Genomic DNA, 9,487 nt, shown 5'->3' with positions numbered 1-9,487 from the left:
TGAGAACAGAGACGACTGCCAAAGCACCAAAGTGGGAAACCATGTGCTAAGTTCTGCATAATTCACCATGAGAGAATCAATTCTCTGTGAGGGAAAGTGGCATGGACACTGCCAGACTACGACCTGCTTTTGCCACCTCTCCCCTCCCAAGACCATTGTGACCACCTAGTCACCTGTTTCTGATGGATCAACAGTGCAATGATGAATTGATTGGCCTGAATACCTGAGCGGCTGTGTGGAACCATCCTCCCCATCTCTGATCTTCCACAACTGGTTTTGAACTTGTAACGTGAGTGAGAATACAGACTTTTGCTGTGGTAAACCACTGAGCCATTGGCACTGGTCTATTGTGGCAACTAGTATCAATTACCCCGGTAAATATCCTAAATCTAGGCCACAGTCTAAGGCAAAATCCTCCAGGTCCTCTGCTTCATAAAAGCCCCTGTGTGTGGAATTCAAAGCTGGAGAAGTTTCTATGTCAGTTTCATCTCTAACATATGAGAAGTGACCATCACAACAGATGTCATATACAGTAGTTGATTCACAAAATAAGACCCATCCTTCTAGTCTTTTCTCTTTCTTTGTTTTCTTTCTGAAATCTGCCAAACGTTTATCAGGAAAACTGCAGACAGCATCAATTCTACAAGACTGGTAGAGAAGGCGTTTTTCATACGTTTACATATTAGATTAAGTCATTTTGCAGAATATTTCACTGATCAGGATGCCTGAGTGGCTCAACGGTTGAGCGTCTGCCTTTGGCTCAGGGTGTGATCCTGGACCTGGGGATCAAATCCTGCATCAGGCTCCTTGCAGGGAGTCTGCTTTTCTCTCTGCCTATGTCTCTGCCTCTCTCTCTCTCTGTGTCTCTCATGAATAAGTAAAATCTTTAAAAAAAAGAATATTTCACCGATAAAAATAATATACTTAATCCATTGCTTTTCCAGCTTGAGAGCACATAAGACCCTCATAGAGAGGTTATTAGAACAAAGACTTCTGAGCCCATAGCTTCTGACTCAGCAGACACTGGCATAGGATTTTCAACTGAGAATTCACATTTCCAAAAAGTTCTCAGGATCAACACACTGATGATGCTACTCCAAGGACCACACTTTGGGTAGGAGATATATAGCTCTGATAATTCCTTTTATGATAACACTCAAACTTTACCAAATCACAGAGTCTGACCTTCACTTTGCTCCTCTTTGCTGATCATATAATTTTGATCTTTGTAACGTTATCAGTCACTTGGAATCTTCCATTCATTTTTCACTCATACAACAAACATTCGTGAAATGAAATGAAATGTCAGGTGCTGTTAGGTGCTGAGAATTCAAACATCATTAAAGTACTATTGTCATCCTTAAGGAACTCATGGTCAACTGGACAGATGGTGATTGGAGGAACATGTGTCATGGGGCAGGGGCAGCAGCGTAGCCTGGCCAGAGCCTGGACATCATGGCAGCGGGAGGGCCACTCAAGGAAAGTGTGAGAAGGTTCGATTGTTTAACTTTCTGCTCCTTTTCCCATGCCCTGCACTTTTCCCCCCTCTGTCTTTATCTCCACACTTGATTGAACTGCTCTGCATCTATCCACACAGGGAGGCTCAACTCCAGCAGGTTCCCAAATAAATGCACAGCATCCAAATTCATAAGCAAGTGCACCATGCCCACTGTCTACTTAGAAAATTAGCTCTTTAATCACTGGAATCTAATACAATGCACAAATCACTACACAAATACGTCATAGAGATGCCCTCATGGCCCACACGTTTCTCTCCTAGTCCAGGCAACCCGAGATGCTCTCGAGTCTGTAGAAGAAAATGACTAGAAAGGGAGTATCAGGGTCATTTTTAAAAATCCAGGGACCCAGTGGCATTTGCTGCTCCAAAAGCCAAGCTACCTGTGTCCTGCCATTTGCCAAGTTGTGTTAATTCATTAAACACGTTAAAAGTAGCCGAATGAGAAAGAAGATTCATTTTAGATGCTGACAAGTTTTTCTTGTTTCCCTCTGTAGTAATTTCTAGCCATTTTGGTCACAGCTCCAAGTCCCAAGTCTACAACCATCATCTGCATCTTTCACCAACAAATTGAATAAAATGCTCCTGTAATTCTGTTCTGTGTGTGCTGACCGGATAATAAATTACCTGTGCGGGAGCCAGGTAGACAGAGCCCAGCTCTCCCTCTCCCTTCCCGACCTTCTCCTCCCCCAAGTCTGAGGAAAATTTTCAAGTCAACCTTGTCTTCAGCAATTCACTGCTGAATGGGCAGGGTGATGGGAGATAGAGAACCTAAGGAAACTACATCAGTTTCTTTAAAAAATGGTAGACTGGAAGAGTGAAGGAAATGACTTTTTCATAAGAACCTGCTGTATTGATAACTCCTCATAGTAGTTTTGTGGAGTAAAGGCATTGCCCTCTGGAAATATCTGAAATTTGAAAACTAGGAATGGATGCCAAGTAAAATACACATACTCTCAGTCATTTTTCATGTGCTGCTGTAGTTCTGAAACTTGTCAGGCTCCTGAGTCACTTCCTAACAAAAGTGAGTCTCCTTTGTGGTCCAGAGTTGATCCTCTTTATTTTGTTCTGTCTCTGGGCTTTAGAAGTGTCTTTTTGGCTGAATCCTCGTAATATACTGCAACATGGCTGCCTACTTGCTTGTTTCCTTAGTGAAGTGTGGAATCCCTATAGGAAATGGGCTGTGCTCAGTCAATCCTAATATGTACTTGCACATAGCTGATGCTCAGCGAGCATTTAGTAAATGAAATGAAATGAAATGAAATGGATGTATGTATGTATGGGTGGATGGATGGTTGGTGGATGGGTGGATGGATGGAGGAATGAGTGGGCGGTGGGTGGATGGATGGATGGAAACATGGGTAAGCAGAAAGGTGAATGATTAGACAGACAGAAAGATCAATGGATGGGACGCTGATTTAATGAATGAATGATGAAAACAAATGATTAATGAATGGCTGAACATAGGATTTTCAATTTATTACTGTAGGACTTTTCATCTCCACAGAGGATCTTGTTGGTGGGTGGGTGGGGAGCTATTGCATATTTAATTTAGTGATAAAAAGTAGAGAACTTCAGCAATTAAATAAAAAAGAGATGGTTTGCAGAACTTCAACCACTTTTGGAAGATAGAGAAACTATTTGGAAATCTGTCTCCATTTGAGTCACAAACTCACAGATATTTCGTCAACAGAATTTAGAGATCTCTGGCACAATGTTGGAGTTCAAAGCCACACAAAGAAGACTCAAATTGAAAACTACATCTCCATTCTGTGTCCATCCCCTCTCTGCCTTCTCCAACATCAATCTCTGACTCTCCTCACATCATTTTTGTCATTTCCACCATGGTCATTTTTTTATAACTGAACTCTGATTAAGACAGTCCCCTGTTCTGACATGCCTGGGTGGCTAAGTGGTTGATCATCTGCCTTTGGCTCAGAGCATGATCCCGGGGTCCGGGGATCCAGTCCCACATCGGGCTCCCCACAGGGAGCCTGCTTCTCCCTCTGCCTATGTCTCTGCCTCTCTCTCTGTGTGTGTCTCTCATGAATAAATAAATAAAATCTTTTTAAAAAGTCCCCTGTTCTTGTGCTATCTACTCCAACACCATAGGACAATGTCAGAAGCTGTCATGAGTTTTTTTTTCTTTTTAAAAAATTTATTCATTTATATGAGAGGGAGGGTGAAGGGAGGAGGGGCAAAGGGAGAAGGAGACAGAGAACCTCAAGCAGACTCTACCCTGAGCATGGAGCCACTGAGCATGGAACTGGATGAGGGGCTCAATCTCATGACCCTAAGATCATGACCTGAGCTGAAACCAAGAGTCAGATGCTTAACTGACTGTGCCACCTTGGCACCCCAACAGCTGCCATGAGTTTTGAGGAGATTTCTGATCTGGCCCCTCGCCCCATCCAACCTCTACCTCCCTCCCACTCTTTTGGGTCACTGGCCTCCCCAGACTACCTGCCATTCTGGTCAGGATGGACTGATCAAGAGAAAAAACCACACTGTCTGGCTCCCCATCCTAGATCTGCCATATACAATCTGTTTCTTCATCTGTAAGTGAAAGTAGTATCTACCTTAATAAATGTTAACTCATCCTAAGCCTGGAATGCCCTCTCCTCCCATAGTTTGGGGAAATGCTCATCTTATTTAAGGTGAACCCTTATTTATGTCTCTAGGGACTTCTTGGAAGGCTGACTTCAGTGGTTTCATAGTACCATGCACCTGACCTAAAATGCTCCTATATCACACTGCAGTGTCATTACATCCTCATGTGATTCTCTCAGCCCGACTAATAGTCCTAAGAGCTAATGTTATTGTGTACCTAGTACATTCCAGGCCTTATTTCAGCATCTTGAGTGCATTGACCCATTTTATACTCACAATGGTCCTGTGATGCAAAATATATTATTATTCCCATTTCACAGATGAGAAGAATGACAGTCTGAGAGAGTATACTGAGGGTCCCTGAGAGAAGATAACTGTTTTCCCTTTGTAGTGCTTGGTACATCCTAGGTGTTTAATAAATATTGATTAACAAATGTCAAATAATCTGATCTCCATTATTTGATCCTGAGCTGAGACTGATGAATGAAGGGACTTCCATATTTTCGTGTCATTTTCTGTGTGATATTAAACCAGTCTCTGCAAATTCCCATTTATTAAATTTCTCATATTTTTCACTTAAGATTAATTCTCCCAGGACTTTTACAATATTTTTAAGCTGAATATATGACATTGTTTCCTCAGATGGCAATCCAGGGTTTCCTTTACGATTGTATTGAATAATCAGGCGTGATATCTGTCCCCTACAGGGTCTTCACCAGGTGAAACCTCTTTCAGAAGGGACACTGACATCCTGATCGAACTGGAGAGTAATAACATCACTTGTCCCATTGTGCATTTCACTTATCTGATTTGTGTACTTACCTTATTCCAATTATTAAATCCACACAGTTTGAGGATGGTGCTTGTGTCTGAATTTTACAATCCCAGCATGGAGTGAATGCTCAATAAATGACCAAAATGATTCTGTTGTTGCTTAACTGCATGGATCTCCGAATTCATCTGCAAAATGGGTACAAGAAAAGCAGCTACAGGAATCTCCAGGGAGATGAAGGAGAAGCCATGTGTAAGTGCTGTGTGCATCATGACTGGTTCGTGGGTAGAGTGTCTCATGTGAATAGTGGTGAGGGAATGAGTTCTGGAACAATCCATATTGCAAGTCAGAGATTCTAGTCCCTTGTGGGGTCTTACTTTGGACTTTACTCTTTCCAGAATTAGTATCCTTACTTGTAAAATGTGGATAGTAGTAGAATTTGCTCGACCTTTAACAAACAAAGGCACTGACTCTCAGTTAAATCTGAATTTCAAAAAAAAAATAAAAAAAAATCTGAATTTCACATTAACAGCAAATAGTTTTTAATAAAAGTATGTCCCATGCAATATTCAGAACATACTTATATTCAAGAAATAGGCTTCTCTGAAACTCACATTTAACTGGCATCCTGTGCTTTTTTCAAAGTAGAGAGAATAATACATGTAACACAGTTGCATGTGATACGCTCAGTCATGTTCGCCATTATTTGTAATGTGTGCTTGATCGATAATAACTCCCAGTCTCTCCTCCTCTTTTAAAATAATCTGCATGACTTCCGTCACTGCCTCCCTGGCAGCCCCCACCCCGTTCTCTGCCTCTTAATATACATTGAGATGTCAGAAGGGGTCTTGGATGTAAAAAGGGAGCAAACAGCTGCCGTAAAAAGAAGTTGCTGTCAGTTCAAATGAACGCTGAGCTAATAGGCCTATTAATAATGAGCTTTATTATAGGAGACCACTTACGTTAATAATTCTCTGTATTTGGTATTTGACGCTGTGACATTTATACTGAGCTGAATGGTGGCTGTGCGTGCCTGTGCGTGTGTGTGTGTGTGTGCATGCGTGCACGTGTGTTTAAAGCCATTTAGCTCACTTTTCCTTTGAATGCAGCTGCAACATTGGGGAGCAGAAAGTGTTTTATTTAAACACATACCACACAGGCGTCTCATCGGAGGGTACTTTCCCCCATGGGTATCTCTCAGCGTGGGTGCTTCAGAGATTCTGCAGAGTGGAGGAACAATTGGGGGGGGGGCGCAGGAAGGAATTGGATTCTGGTTTCCCACCTTTTCACCCTGAGACTGTCAATCCAACCCCCGCCCTCATCCCCTTGTGCCCTCGCACCCACCCCTCAGAAGCTTTGGGTAGATTTAATCTGATTTGCATACTGCGAATTCCCGAAACAGTAGCTGGAATTGTGACAGGGCCTAATTAGCATTTCCATCCCCTGTCTTGCCTCTTTTATAGTTGAGGACAGTGCCTGAGCATAGGAGAAGTTTAAACCCAGATTAAGAAGTCGAACTCTGGTTCTGGAAGTTGGAAATATCAACATTCCCAGCGGGGGTTGCTTGACAAGGAAGAGGTTTGGGCAGAGGGAATATTTATTTATATGGTGGTGACTTCAAGGTCTGTGTAGCCAAGACATTTGTATTTAAGTGCACCTACCTGAGGACCTAGAGGGAAAGTTGAACTTCCCTGAAGTCCCTCAAACTAGCATCCCAGAGGTAGGACTGTCCCTGTGCCCGCCTCAAATCCACTGCCAAGAAATTTTCTCAAATGGGTTAAAAAGTTTATCCCAAATGACACAGCTAGAAATGGGTAGAGTCCAGGTTCAAACCCCAGCAGGACTGTGTCCTCTATAATCTGTTGTCCTACAATTCAGGTAGAGACACTATTATCAGAGACACGATTATCAAAGTGCCTGATTCAGGTGGGGTCAGTAGTGTGCTCCATCTCCTTGACTCAGAGTCTGGTTTGCAGGCCAGAAGCAGGGGTGTCCATCACTGGGAAGCTTGTTAGAGATGCAGTATCTCAGGCCAAATTGCACTTGAACCAAATCCCTAGGTGATGTGTCTCCATTAAAACTTGAGAAGTCCTGGGGCAGCCCGGGTGGCTCAGCAGTTGGGTACCACCTTCAGCCCAGGATGTGATCCTGGAGACCCGGGGTCGAGTCCCATGTAGGGCACCCTGCATGGGGCCTGCTTCTCCCTCTGTGTCTGTGTCTCTACCTCTCTCTCTCTCTCTCTCTCTCTCTCTCTCTGTCTTTTATGGATAAATAATTAAAATCTTAAAAGAAAAAAAAAAAACCCTTGAGAAGTCCTACTTTAGAGCTTTCTTAAGTAAACAATGGGCTTCCCCTGGAACATGTCATGTGACCATTTCCTAGAGCGGTCTGACCCTTGGGTGGGCACATCTCCCATCACGTATCTTGGTAGGGCTAGGACTCAGGAGTCCATTTTACCTCAGAGCCTGAAGGACACTCCTTGCTAGGCAAGGAGGTCAAGAGCCACAGGCAGCCTTTGCTCCTGTGGATGGCACTGTGTGCTCCACCCACCCCCACCCCTGCTTGCAGTAGGACAATTAGCAGGTTAATTTTGAGGCCATCAGTGCATGCACAAAGTACCTGACAATTACCAAACCAGACTGCTCATAAAAGATCAAGCTAGATGAATTTTCTTAATAAGTGGTTAAAACATCTTAAGAGTTTCCGGCGCTATTTTGCTGCTCAAGGGTTTTCAATAAGATGCTCTGATGATGGAAGAACCACTTTTATCAAATATTAAGCTACTGTAAATTTACTGTAATTGAATAATTTGCCTCTTAGCTTTGGTTCACTAAGACTGAAGCGAGGTTTTCATCCCTAAGTGATCGCTCTACAGTCTGTTTCAATATATGTCATGTCAAGCAAGGCTCATCTACAGTACCATTTGAGATTTAGTAATTTCAAAGCCAAGAGACCCTGTAAATGGTCTGGATGATTGACCATAAAGTATGTACATATTTAGTTATATTAAATTGTGATTAGGGTTTCGACTTCCATATTTAAACTCTGAGTAGTTTGCCGAGCCTTTATGACTTTTATGGAAGTGCTAATGTGAATTCCGCAGGGCTTTTTATAGGAATCGAAGCAAACGCAGACCTTTTGGTCCAGGGTGCATAAATATTAAGGAGATAGAGTAACAAAAAAAGAGGCCCAAACACCAGTAGGAAGTAGATCAAATAAATCAATACCCACATCTATAAATTATGTCTTAAGAGACAGTAAAGCAAAAAAAAAATCTTGAGCTTTGAGAGAGAACATTTTAATTTGTCCTCAGTTCATATATATGAACTGAGGACAAATTAGTGATTTGGGCAAATTTTAATTTGTCCTCATTCATATATATGAACTGAGGACAAATTAGTGATTTGGGCAAATGACTATCTAAGCCTCAGCTGACCCATCTGTAGAATGAGCCAAACAAATATTTCTCAAACCTTTGTCCTTGGACCATCTGCAAGGGTAGACTCCTGAGGTTTGTTAAAGTTCAGATTCCTGGCTCTATCTACTCTACTAAGTCAGTATTTCTGAGGATAGGACTCAGGATCTGCAGTTGTTTCCAAGAATATGAGATCATTTGCATACACATTAGAGCACATTAGAGCACATGTTTATTCTTGTGTCAGAGTAGTAGATAAAAGAAATTTTATTTTTCCTTCCATTGTCTCTTCCCATCTACATGGTAAGATTTGGGTTTTCTACAGCAATTAGTCCTACATGCATGATATATGAAAACCGAAGAACGTCATAACTACTTTCATATCCCCAGCAGAAGAAATGGACCCAATAATAGAGCATCAGGAGATATTACTATTTGACCTGGATTATATCTTTTCACTTCACTGTGCCCAGGATGCACTTCTTTTCTTCTTCAGCCCTAACTCCTACTCATCCTTCAAAACCCAAGTTAAAGCATCTTCATTTTAAAACATGTCTAGACCCCTCTCCTGGCAGATAAAGAATATCTATCCTCTTTTGATTTGCACATAGGAGACACCACGGATGACAAGTGTGATAGGATTCCAATACGGCCACTGACATCCATCTCTCCTAGTTACAGATCTCTTAATCCTCTTCCTTTGAAGATAGTGGGACAGCCATTCCCTTGGTTAGGTTCTATTGGTAAGACTGAAGAGAGAGCTACTGTGGGTTACCATCTTGATTTCCACTTACTGAGCATCTAAGCAGAGAGCCTAGCCAGGCTGTGTCCAGACTCTTTACCCACAGATACTGTGAGACAATGCATTTATGTTGTATTAGGCCATTAAGTTTGTGACCATTTGTTACACAGCAATAAATAACTAATGAAGCAAGGAGGGTGGATACTGCATACCATAGAGATTTCTGGGCCGCCGTCATGAAACCTTTTTAAGGACTATCTGCAGCCTCCATCTTGGAGGAAGAAGTGGTGGGTAAGACAGCAACCTAGTTCAGACACTTACCAGTTACCACCAGATGTCAGACACTGTAGGGATTTACACCGTGGTGCAGTTCAGGTACAATTTTTCAACCACCATGTTCTATCTTGGGACTTCTGACTGGGATTGAGCTGC

This window comes from Canis lupus, chromosome 9, assembly GCF_048164855.1.
Source record: "Canis lupus baileyi chromosome 9, mCanLup2.hap1, whole genome shotgun sequence".
NCBI lineage: Eukaryota > Metazoa > Chordata > Mammalia > Carnivora > Canidae > Canis > Canis lupus.
The sequence above is the reverse complement of the archived record's forward strand: the minus strand, read 5'-3'. Positions refer to the sequence as shown.